We start from the raw sequence: 13,626 nt of genomic DNA on the forward strand, positions 1-13,626 counted from the left end.
GTCTGGTACACGGATGTACATTAAGGTCAGATTTATCAGAATGTGGATAAAAGAACAACAAATCCCACTAGGACAAGTGACATAAAGGTGACATTTGACCTTTATTAGAAGTGTTTTCAAACACTGTGGTCTGCGTTTACAAGAGAAAAAACTTGCAATAATGTGGTTGGTTTTGCATAGCCTAAAATTATGCGAGTCTGGTTTGTTTACCCACGTCCGTTAAAGTGCAACACACAGCCGTTTACTGACTGTTTCGGCAACATGCATGCATCTGAACAGGACTAGGAAGCTAACAAAAATGCATGAGGAAAACATTTCATGGAGGAATTATAAATAAGAGGAAATGTTCGTAGTGCGAGCTGGCACAAATCAAACGCACAGTAACAACATGTGCTGGAGCTGGCACAAATCAAACACACAGTAACAACATGTGCTGTGGTTAATTGTTTATAAGAACATTGTGTGTCTCATTATTCCTCAGACGCCAGAAGTATTGAAACATTAAGTCATTGTGATGTGGTTCATGTCAGATATGTGTGATCATATACTGCTTCTAGCCATGCACTGAAAAGATTTCCCACCCAGAAAGAAAAGTTGGGATTATTGTGTAAAATGCTGCCTTACATTTTATACAAACAGGTGTGCATTCACTAAACAAGATGGTCACACCGTAGCAGAGTGTGCTTTTGATTGTAAATATTGGATCAAGCTTTCTGCACAGGTTTTTACTTTCTTTTGTATCAGTACAGGAATGAATTTCTGCTCACTCCCCATTTCACCTCCTACACAACTTAAACATCAAGCACATGCACATGAACTGAAATTATAATGGGACAAATGCCAGCACATATCACAGATACCACACAAGTGGGTGGTGTGTGCTCTCTCTCTCTCTCACACACACACAAACACACACACAAAAGAACAGTTGAGTTTGTATCTCCACCACCTCGGAGAGAGGAACTCAGTAATCATAGCAGTCTGCGTAGTTCTTTCTCTGTAGAGTTTCTTTTAGATTGTATTTCTCCTCAGAATCTCTCTATCTATTTGCTGAAATCCTATTTTCATGACAGAAAATAAAACCCACACTAACTCCATCACTGCACACTGCAGGAAGGAGGGGAGGGAGGGAAGGCAAAAAAAAAAACATGGAGTGGGAGGTGCCATTAGGGACAGAAACTATTTGGATCACAGGACACTGACAGATTACCAGTGTTTAGACACCTTGCAAGCATCAAATGTAATGTTGGAAGAAGTACTCAGATTGTTTACTTAAGTAAAAGTAGCAACACCACAGTGTAAAGTACTCTGTTACAAATAAAAGTCCTGCATTCAAATTGTTACCTAAGTAAAAGTACAAAAGTATTAGCATAAATATACTTAAAATACTAAAGGTTAATTAATCTCAGTCTGAAAAGTAGCTAGTAACTAAAGTTATCAAAGGAATGTTGTGTGTAAAATGTGCAGTATTTTTTTGTAAAATGTAGCGAAGTCGAAGTATGAAGTAGCATAAAATGAAATACCCAAATACAGAATACCTCAAAACTGTGCTTAAATGCAGTAACAGTACTTAGGTACACTTACAATACTTGAGTAAATGTACTTTCCACCTCTAATCAAATGTGAAAGCGAGTATGAATGATTTGATCAGGTAGAAAATGATCAGAATCGTCAGATCTCTGTGTAACTAACTGTATGTGTAAGATTGTGCACCTGTCTGTGACATATTATACTGTAACTGGACAGATGTTAGGCTGCCAAATCTCATTAACAGCCGGTGACTTCAGAACTTTGTCACTGTTACACATTTTCTCAAGGTACTGTTGTGTTTTTGTGTTTGAACAGAACCTCTTTTGTAAACTGGCTGATCATCTTTGGCATGCACAGACAAAACAGATGTTAGTTCAGACTGAACAGCTAGCCTAGTTGTCTCTTTGTCTTACTATGTTGTATTTGGTTCCTGTATGAGTGAAGATGTGTCAGTCTCAGTTTTGTGAACTCTTCTTTCTGCCACTGTTGCAGCTGAGAAAGAGTTAAGCAGGAGCATGGCTACAGTAAAGCACTCTTGTGGTGCCGGCTGCAGCATTTAGCACCTTAAAGGTCAAGTTTGCATGTGTGCCATGTTGAGCAGAAGCAGTTTTAAAGTTAACAGTATATATGAAAGATATATTTTAATAATCCAAATAATAAGAATCGGCGTGTATCAGCTTTTAACTCTGTGACTAAGGGCATTTTGTTTAATCCAGTTGAATCAAACTCTGGTTCGTTTCCCCCCTTGGTGCGGTTCGTTTGGGCAGGTCTGAACACAGCAAGGACCAAGTTTACAAACTGGTCCACTTCGGACTACAGGTGTAAAAATGAGTCAAAGTGAGCCATCTCAGTCAGGGAGCCGTCATTTTCTCTAAAATACAGTAGAAAAAAAACATCTAACATTGTTCCTGATGCCACCCATTCCTCTATCGGCTTTCAGCAACAGTCTGTTTAATGGATCGAACGTTTGCAATTTTAGTGCTGTTCTATCATTTTAGGAAGTGGGAACTGGGCAAATGATTTCATTTTCTACATTTTAGATTCATTTGCAGATGCAAATATTTGACTGTATAGAAAGTTATACTAAAATGTTAATACCCCTATCAGGACAGAAAATCACAAGGTACTGTAATTTAATAGTGTTCCTCTCCTCTTTCATAAGTGTGGGTTAAGAAATTCAGAGGGAAAAAATCCAATTACAAAATCCTTCCAAGAGAAATAATGAAAATTCAAATGGGCTATGTAAATTCTGACTGTTAAATGGCTGGGGACAAGTGTGGCAAGTATGAGATGTTGCAAATGCGCGCACACACACACACACACACACACACACACATTGGCCATTTTGCTTCTCCAGCACTTTCATTTCCCATATTCTAATCTGAATCCATCATTTCTTCCCTGTCACATTTTTGATAGCGCTGCTAATGCTGCTTAATGAAATTTGTTGACAAAGGATCAGCGCTCTGTCCTGTCCTCAACATATTGAATTAGCTGTCTGGGGGAGGGAGGAGGCGAGAGAGAAAACCCAGGAGATAGATGACCTCCCCCAGTCACTGTCAGCACACAGAAAACTTCTGAGAATCTCTTCAGGTCTCTCTCTACACATCCCTCCCTCTCTCTGGGTTAGTATGGTTTCTATACACTGCTCACTGACTTAATGCAGCATAAAAATAGAAGAGTGCAAAAGGGGAGAGGAGAGAAGGTTAAGAAAAAATAGCGCTGGGGATATGCAGTAGATAAACAGCAAAAACAGAGTCAAGGATGAAGGGTAAAAAGGAGAAAAGGGTAAATGGGGGTAGAGGGCCCCGAAGAGAAGAGAGAGATGAGTGGACAAGAGAGATAGAGAGCCTAATGAGACCCAGAGTCAGAATGAAATATGAGGGCAGAGTGTGAGAGAGAGCAACCAGGAGAGAGTGGAGAAGAGAATGAGAGTGGGGTATAAACTTTGAGAGAAAGCACCAGAGAGCGATTGGGAGGAAATGGTTTGGAAAAACAGCCATGACATGAAATAAAAAGAAGAACTGTTCAGGAAAAAGGCAGGAGGAGTGGAGCAGAGAAGAATGATGGCTGTAATGGAGGAGGAAGGGTTTGGTCTGTGGACTCCTCTGAGATGGGAGCACTTTCATATAAGATCTGGAGTGTAATTGGTCAAAGCTGATCAAATTAATCTAAATGTACCTACTTCATAAAGAGCAGCTTACTAATGAGCCCAGAGGATATGCACTGTTGAGGACTGGATATCACTCAAACCACTGGAAGATTTTTTTGCCCTGCTGGTCCTTCCTATTCTTCTGTCTCTTCTTCTCTGACCCGTCCAAGGGAATAGTGCAACACCATGATCCTATTCATGCACATCCCTTTCTTCAAAACCATTAAGGTCCTTAACACCTAAATCTGCCTCTTGTCTCTCCTCTCAGAATTAATGAGGTTATATTTAGGTGTTTACGAGAGTGTGAGTGGTTAGGAGGAGGCATTTTTACAGCTAGGCGGAGATTCTTTCATTATTTCACAATAAAAATGACAGAAGGGGAAAGCAAGGGGGCAGCAGCACAGGTGTGACAACAGGAGATAAGGAGATTAAGCCTAGATAAAATAAGGGGTGGGTGGGAGTAGAGCACAATAGGTAAGGTAAAACGAAACAAGTTAAATCTACACACAATAGGGTATTATATCAGATATAATATAGCTGCACAAAAGTACACTAATTCCAAATTAGTTTCACTGAGAATGTTATACTTTATGGATAAAATGGAGCTTATTGACACAAGTTGAGAGGAGGAAAGAAGGCGAACAGACAGTGGACTGGGAAATGAAAGGGGTAAGTTGACCACTCAACTTGAAGGCAAAGGAGCTGGCTAGAGCATCGCACAGCTTCCATTTCAGCACCTGGTGGAGTCTGCTGGCTTTCCTCAACACTTTCACTTCCTACAGTGAAAAGGGATGCTATCCATAGATACTGTGTCAGACAAAGGTGGCCCTGTTTTGTGTGCTTATGTGCACCTTTTGTGGCAGTGTTGAAGCAACATGCATATATAGTATGTGGGTATATTTAAAAAAAAAAAAAAAAAAAGCAAATCTCTTGGCATTTTTCTCAGGGCAAGAAACAAAGCTGCTGATTAATTAGCTTCAATTTTTACATCTATAAAAAATCACGAAAGCATACGCAGATAGTGTGTGCTAATTTACGTACACAACATGGTACAGTAAAGAGCTGCAGAAGGGATTAGTAACTGCCCATGTCTAATTAATAAGCTTATTGTACACTGCTCTATGTACACTACGCACATGAACTGCCCTTTTAGGAATGCGTTAAATTCTGCCATGCTGCGAAGCTGTCAAAACCAGCTGCCTCTTTTCCCTAAGAAACTTCCCCCTCCTGTCTCTGTCAAGCAATTTTTGAAGCAATTTGCATCCTGCAAGAGCAACCTGGCTATAAAGGAAAGAACAGGAGCTGTTGAAAACAGAAGCAATGTGTGAATTCTCATTTGAAGGATTTCTATTAATGATATATTCAGCGCTCCACATGGCATTGTGGGACTCTCCTCTGTAATTAAACAACACGTAGGCTTATGTTATGGCCACCAATTATACATTTGTCAATTGGAGAGGAGAGGAAAGAGAGGGGAGGTGCTCAGTGTCAGTTATACATTTTTCAATTGGAGAGAAGAGGAAAGAGAGGGGAGGTGCTCAGTGCATCATGGGAGGTCCGATAGCAACAAACACTTGAACTCACAACTACTAAAAACAGAAAAATACCTTTTGTATTGGATAAAAGTGCTCTGCATATGCTTAACACTCATCTCATAGTTTTATGCATTTCATAAATATAATTCTTTAAAGATGATGTTAGCAAAGCACTTGAAATCTGTAAAAGCATCTTTCACACATTTCACAGATCTGTGAAGAGTGATTGTTAATTTAATTAGTTAAATTTGCCATTTGAGAATGATTCTGTGAGCTGAACTCGTCATTTCTAAAGCCTCTGTGAGTGATGCAGGTTGGAAAATTATCTCCCCAGTGAACAATTTATTTGATTGGCTTTTCAGCAAAGTGAACTTAATTAAAAATATAACAAACTCAAAGTCATAAAACTATTACCTTTTTAATCCAAAGGATAACAGTTAAAATGTTTTAGGTTCTTGTTCTGAATGGGTGAGTTTACCAGACAAATGTTCAGTAATCACACACAAAACTAAATAAACAAGTAAATGAAAAGCTCATGTAAGCCTATCTGGTGGAAAATAGCTGAATGAGAGAACTGAAACTAGACCCAAAGAGTGCCCCTGTCCAATAAAAGAATTATAATGATCAAATGTATCTTGTGTCTCAGTTTGCCAAAGTAATGAAATGCTGAAAGATGGCGAAGACATTATCTCACTGTAGGAGGATGACCGCACACTCTAATGTACTGTACAAAGCAAATATGTAATTTAACTTTCCATTTTTAGATGATGCCCATTGTTCTTTGTATTTCTCAGCAGAATTTGCTTCTTCTGTCTATCAAACACAATGAAGAGGACAGAGAAAAGTGTCAAAAAAATGAAAAAGGCCATGAGGATCAAAAAAGAAGAATAAAAGATATGTCAGTTTTTTTTTTTATGAACAAGTTAAGGACTATTCTTCTTGTGGCACCGCTGGCAGGCGTCCAGGGCGACAGACTTACCGACTGAGCAGTGTGCAATTTCACACACGACTAAAAGCACAAACTCACATGTAGGTAGACATGGGAGAAGGAAAAAACTAAGCTGAAGTGGTGTAGGAGGAGAGGAAGTGGCAGCAAAAGAAGGAAACCTGAGCTTTTAGATGAACAAGAGATTTAAAAAAAAACAGGTAGAGATCAAGATGACATCAGGTAGTGGACTCTGGATCGTGGTCTTGGCGAACCTGTCAAAGGTGTGCGAAAAAAGGAAAGAAATATTCATAATGCTTAAAAGAAGCTACACAGAGTAAAACTGTCAACATGAGACATTAAAGACATATGCACAGATTTTCTTGAGACATTGCATTATAAGAACTGATGTAAAACCACTTCAAGGGGAGATTCAGTCATGACTTTCATATACAAGTATCAAAGCCATCTGCTGAATCATTATTATGTTGCTGGCTGTCCCTTCCATTATCACATGTAATTGAATCACACAGCTGGTGTTTGTCACACTCACACATTAAATTAGCATCACATGGCAGCTGTTTCACTTTGTTGGAAAAAATAGATTGAAAATTGTGTATGGTGGCTGTTTAAACAAACAAAACTGAAGCTGTAAACTTTGGTTGTGGTGTGATAATTAAGTAGTGCCAGATCATACTGCCTACCATACATCAGCCAAAATAAATGCCAAAAGTACGTAAAATGTTGATATTGACAACATATGCCTAACTTTGCCAATCTCTATCTGGGCAAACCTAGTAAACCTTTGCTGTATCAGTGAATTCATCAGTTATTTACAGAATGGTTACTGATATAGAGTGCCATGAGTCCTAAAACCCAGAACTGAGTTAGCATTGTTGCACTTCCACTTCCCTTGCTCTAAAGTCTATGGGGTTTTTGAATGGGTTTTCGTTTAAATGCCTGAAATAAGGTCTGTGTTTAAAACAAGGCCAAAACTATTTTAAGTTTTGTTTGATGACAATATGTAAGTAAATACCACACTCATGACTTTTAATGCTTTTACACATCTTAAAAATGACAGTTGGTTAAATGGGACTACAGAGTCTGCCTGGGTTATTAAACGCCGAACATGGAGATTCATCTCCTCACGCCATCGCGCCGAACATGGAGATTCATCTCCTCACTAGTCCGCCTTTACTGCCTCGTTATGTTTAAACTGGCAATCTTGCAAACTTTTATAACTGACACAGTCATGATCTATGTGATGCTAACTTCCAGCTTGACCCGCAAAAAAACCATCAACCCTACGGCTTTTTATTAAAGGCTACACTTACTGTAGGTCAAACAACAAACCACGATGAAAGATGTTTAGTATTCCTAAGAACAAATTCTTAGTATAAGACTGAAATCAGAATGAATTAATTTGCTGTAATACTGTTAATTTTTGAGAAAAGGTGACAATCCAACATGTTGAAATAAATGATTTTTTTAATTTTATTTAGTTCAGCCAACACCCAAGGTTTCTGCCATAACGATGACCAGTTTAAATAGCACTCGGGAGAAAAGAAAGAAAGCAACATTTCACTTTTTTTTTTCAGAACTAACCCAATGTGAACATAATGTACATGATTAGTTGGACAGCCACACATCAAGTTTAGACAGCACCCTTCTTCTCAACTCAAAGTTTGAGTAATTTTTGTGTGTAAAATATATCTCATAGTCAAAGCACTCAGATGGGTCCAGCTCTGGGTGACTAGCAGTTGCTCTGACAACCATAAGCATAACTGAGAAGATCAGCAGGCAGTTATAATGGAAACAAACCATAAGCTAAGCAACACACAACAGTCGAGCAGAAACTCATTTGCCAGTGCATGTGATCTGTATGACTCACACAACTTCTCTATTCAGTTACTGAGTTGAAATGATAAAGTACATTTTCATCACTACACAATTTCACAGCTCCTTCTGTTCTGTGCGGTGGTTACTTTAAGTACGCTATCGGGGGGCTTCAAATGAAGTAAGGCATTCTGTTGTTGATACATGAGGAGAAAGGTTGGCAAACAGTGGAGTGTGTTTTGTGTGTGTGTAATGAAGGTGACATTTCTTCTTTGGAGGCTGTGAAATGACAGTTCTCAGAATTGCTTAGCTAAACAGATAAACAGTTTACGTAATGGTGTGAGAGGCCGCTGCTGAGTGACAGAAGTATTGACACAAAACACACACATGCCACTGTTTTTTCTGACCCATCCTTTTGCTGCTTGACTCAGTGACTGACACCCCAGGGTGCTGTAATGTTAGAGTGAATTGATATACAGTAGAAGGCAGTGAGTTTGCAGATGTGTAAAACTGAGAAAAGTTAGGAGTACACTTCTGGTACATCAGCAGCTGTTTTGCTTATTACACAAAATACCCTTGTGGTGCTCCTAATACAAGGACAAATATATTTTACGTGTAATTCAGTACTGGGCCATTTGGTATGAATACTTTATTTTGCTTTATTTATTGGAAGAATGTTGGTTGGTCCCACATTTAAACTTTTTCTTGTGCACAAGTGTTGAGAAGTGAGGTACAGTTTTTTTTCTTCTAGTGAACTATGTGTGGATGTGGTAAGAATTTATTTCACTTAAAGTACAGAATTAAAACCACAGCTCACCACCATTTTAGTGCTAAAGAAATTGGTCTATATTCTTGATTAATTGAAAGGAATTTTTGTGTATGTGCGTGCACATGTTTTGCCTGTCAGTGCCAAACGGTTTGAAAGTGTAAAAAGCACAGTTTGAGCACCATTCAGTTTGCAAGTGTCAGTTTGATAGCACACAGGCATGGATTTGTAAAAGCAGAAACAGATTTTAGAGAGAGGGAGGACAGAATTGTGAGCACAACATATGGTGTGAGTGAGCAGCAGGGATCCTCCTTCAGTCTCAAATATTACTGCTCTTACAAATCTGTGCCTTTGCGCTCTCAAATTCTGACTTGTAAACTGCAGAATGCCTGAAACTTGTTTTCTGTTTTCTGTGCTTTCAAAGATTTTGGCGCCTACAGACTTTCACACAAAACCCAGTGGAGAAATCTGAGCACACAGACCCAGAAATAAAATCATTCATCGCTGGGATTATGCTCTCAAAGCTAATTGTGAACTTACAAATATGTGCATGTGTGCTCTCAGATGCTGAGTTGCAAAAACTTGAAATGTAGTTTGTGCACCCTCAAATGTTTTAGTGGGGATTTACTTCCATAATGAAATCCCACCCAGACACAGGGAGACTATGTAAATTACATCAGAAAGGCTCCAGACAGCTGATGGACCTTTTGACTGTGATATGTGTTGTGGATTTTCTTCAGTCCGCTATTACTTTTTCAAAATATCCCAAGTAGATTCATAGGAGCCAAGCCCAGAGACACAAATGGATGTGAGTTTATCTTTGTCACTCAGAGCTTTTATTCTTCTGAAAACAGTACAAATCTGACATATGAAGGATCTGGATTTACAGTGCATGACAAAGATATTTTCCTTATTGATTACATCCAAAAAACATATTGATTAATATTGCATTATATTGTCAACACATATTGATTATGCAGAATATCTCATTTCCTTGACAGTATCAACCATGGAATCGCACTGACACCAAGATCTCAGTTTAATCCTTGAGACTACTTCTTTACTTTAAACCCATGTGATATTTACAGAAGTCATGTGTATTAAACAGTAAGTGCAGTTATACAGTAATTGGAAGCTTACAGTTTCATTTAGCAGACAGACAGATGCATGTAAAGATCTTCATGTTTATACAAAACTATAGATGCAAGAAAAAGAAATGGCACCATTTGCAATTTCCTGGTTTTCTGTATTAATTGGTCATGAAATGTGATCTAATCTCCACCAAAGTCATAAAAACAACCTCAATATATCTAAGCTGATAAAACACGAACAGTCATGATCTTTCATGTCTTTACTAATTAAACACACCCATTAAACATTCTGATGTCACCAAATGCCAACTGGAGTGTGGTGCTAGCAAACCTGGAGTCAAATCAGTAAAACAAGAATGGAGGTGTGGTTTAGAACTACCTTGATTTTCAGAAACACTCAAACAGTGTCAGTGGTCTATTCACAAGCAGCATCAGCTAATCTCAGCCATTCCTTGCAAAAAAGAGTCAAATGTGTACTCTACATACTATACCATATGAATGAACAATGAATTTTGACAACAATAGGGAATGTCTTGTTTTTTTTTTTTATATAGAATCAAACCGTTACCCCACCACAATAAAAACACATATTCCAACACTTTATATAAGGATAGACAAAGCTGTAATTACATGAATACGTTTTTAAAAAAATCTAATCAGCCAATTAAATTCTAAATCAACATCTGTGAAGTACCTACTATGGTCCTTGAGAACAGGCTGCTAGATGTCAGCTAGTCCCTTGTCAGGTTTGCCCGGCGGCACCTTCCTCTTTTCCTTCCCTCACACTAGTCAGCTCCCTTGCACTAATTGCACTATTAGACACACCTGCCTCGCTTCACTGATTCTCACCAGCTGCGCCTCCTTAGTTCCCCTTCTTATTTATACACTGCTCACCGTTTACTCCCCTGCCAGTTCTTTCTCTGTCTTCAGGCCCCGTGTATGTTATCATTTTTGCCGAGTTCTCTCTCTGTTTTCAGTTATTACCCGAGTCTCTATCCTGCCCCGCCGCATCTGGTTTTCTTCCTCATCCGACCGCTCCTCTGGATCCTGGTTTCCCTCAACTCTATCAGCCACCACTTCACGGGTCGATGCACAGTCCCCTTTAATCTGTCTCTCTGTTACTCTCTCTCAGTCATCATCATCTCCACCCCGACCAGCCCAGGAGTGAATCCGACATCCTCAGCCCGGCCCATCATCACTCCATTGACTGTGTTTCCTGCTACCACTGATCGACACCTGGTCCTCTCACTCCTCCTCATTCATGTAAATATTTTGTTCACTACTAGCACTGTAAATAAATCCCACTGCTTGCACCGAAGCCAGCTACCTGGGTCCGTTATTTTTTCTGCTCGCTCATTAGTGTGTTCGAGCGGTTCCTAACACCCCTGACAGTGGCCAAGAGAAAAGTTGATTCTGAAAACCGGTGGGAGGCTGAGTATATGTTTATTGACATTGCCAGTAAACCTGTATGTCTTATTTGTGGAGCTAATGTGGCTGTAATTAAGGAATATAACCTAAGATGGCACTACGAGACAAAGCACCAGGGCAAGCTGAAAAACGTGAATGCAGAGCAGAAGCTAGAAGGTAGAGGAGTTGAAGAGGAATCTGACATCACAGCAGACGTTTTCACCAAAGCGATATCACACAGTGAAGCTGCTGTGAAAGCAAGTTTTATTGCGGCAGATAGGAGATAGCCAAATGAGCACGGCCATTTACCGAGGGCGAGTTTCTGAAGAGCTGCATGATGAAAGTGTGCGACGTCTTGTGCCCAGACAAAAAGCAATTGTTTGCAAATACGGTTGCTGATTTTAAGTTCAAGTTTGTTTATTTTGGAATAATACTATGTCCTGTCTGTTTCGATTCATATTTATGTTCAAAAAAACGTTTAGTTTTAGTCTGTTCAATAAATTTTTATCCTGTTCGGCCCGCAACCTAAAGTGTGCTTTGGGTTTTGGCCCCCTGTGCGATTGAGTTTGACACCCCCGTCTTAGAAGATGTACAATCAAGAATTGTTGATTTGTATGTAGCTGGAAAGGGTTAAAGCATCATCTCACTCATCGCTTCTCCACCAAAAGTACTGTGTATACATTTTTTTTTTTAAATACCTAAACCGGCCTTTAACTGGTTTCCGATGGCTTTCCCACTGCTGACAGACCCGGATTAACTTTCCAGCAGACAAGCTTGTTTCCCCTCTGGTACGTCATATTTGACATCATCACATTGGTGATGTCAAATATGTGCGCTGGTAAACAGAGTTGTAAACAAAGCAGCATGGAAGCTAGTGAGACAGTCAACATTATTTCGTAATAGTTATTCATTCATCTTCTAAAGTATAGAAACTCGGTGTAGACTGAACTATACTGTCAAAACCTGAGGTGTGACGAGTTTACATCGGTGTTTGGGTAGTAGGAAAGGGGCTAAAGACTTTAGATATTCAGTCCACAGTTAGAGATGCTGCCTATAAATGGAGACAATTTGGTACTGTGACTACTCGCCATTGAAGCAAGTGCCCAGCCAAGATCATCCAAAGGCACAATGCAGAATGCTCAGTGAGGTAAAAAGAACCCTAGAGTAACAGCTGAAGACTTGAAGGATTCATTGGAGTTGGTTAACATCTCTGCTCATGAGTCAACCATATGCAAAATGGCATGGTATCCATGGCAGGACACCACAGAGGAAGCCATTGCTCTTCAAAAACAACATTATAGCACACCTGAAGTTTGCCAAAGACCACCTTGACTCTCTGCAACACTACTGGGAAAATGTCCTGTAGACAACGAAAACAAAGGTCGAATTGTTTGGGAAGAACACACAGCACTACGTATGGCGTTAAAAAGGAAACGGCGTACCAACATGAAAACATAATCCCAACAGTGAAGTACAGTGGAGGGAGTATTATGATTTGAGGCTGCTTCGCTGCCTCTGGACCACTTGCCTTTTGGAGGGTCACAGTCAGAGCCCAGACCTCAACCCAATAGAGATGCTGTGGAGTGATCCCAAGAGAGCCGTTCACACCAGATGTCTCCAGAATATGGCTGAGCTGAAGAAGTTTTGTAGGAAAGAATACAAATTTTCTCCTGAAGACTGTGCAGGTCTAATCCACAGCTACAGAAGCGCTTCCTTGAGGTTATTGCTGCCAAAGGTGGTTCAACCAGTTATTAAAAAAACTGTTGCTATTACTTTTTCCACCATCACTTTGTATATTGAATGGGTGTGTTCAATGAAGACATGAAAGCTCATGACTATTTGTGATTTAGCAGCTTAGAAATACTGTGGTTGTTATTTGTGACTTTGGTGTAGATCAGATCACATTTCATGACCAATTTATACAGAAAACCAGGAAATTGCTATTACTTTGTATTTAGAACTACTAGGCTAAAATTAAGCTTGGCACATTACTCATAAGCATGTGTCTGACTGCAGCTAAAGCCTCTATTTGTAGAATGTTTATGTGATAAGACATTTTTATTGTTTTTGTTCAAAGATCAGACATGCCTGAGGAAAACTGATGTGAGTTTATATGCAGGACTGAGCCCTTTCATTGCAGGGTTCCTATACGTTAGTTCTATGGGTGTAGCTATGTTAAATGTGAATTGTGTACCATCACCATAGATGGCGCTGAGGAATACATTTTCAAATCCTACATATAGGGACTTTCACATTATATTTAATTAATGTAGCAAACAATGAAAAGGACAAATAATAAAAACTATGTTTTCAGGTTGCTAGCAATACATTGTTTACTCCCATTAAAATCCTGGTGCACGGCATTTAAAAAAAAACATCTTTAT

This window comes from Monopterus albus, unplaced genomic scaffold (genome assembly GCF_001952655.1).
Source record: "Monopterus albus unplaced genomic scaffold, M_albus_1.0 scaffold327.1, whole genome shotgun sequence".
NCBI lineage: Eukaryota > Metazoa > Chordata > Actinopteri > Synbranchiformes > Synbranchidae > Monopterus > Monopterus albus.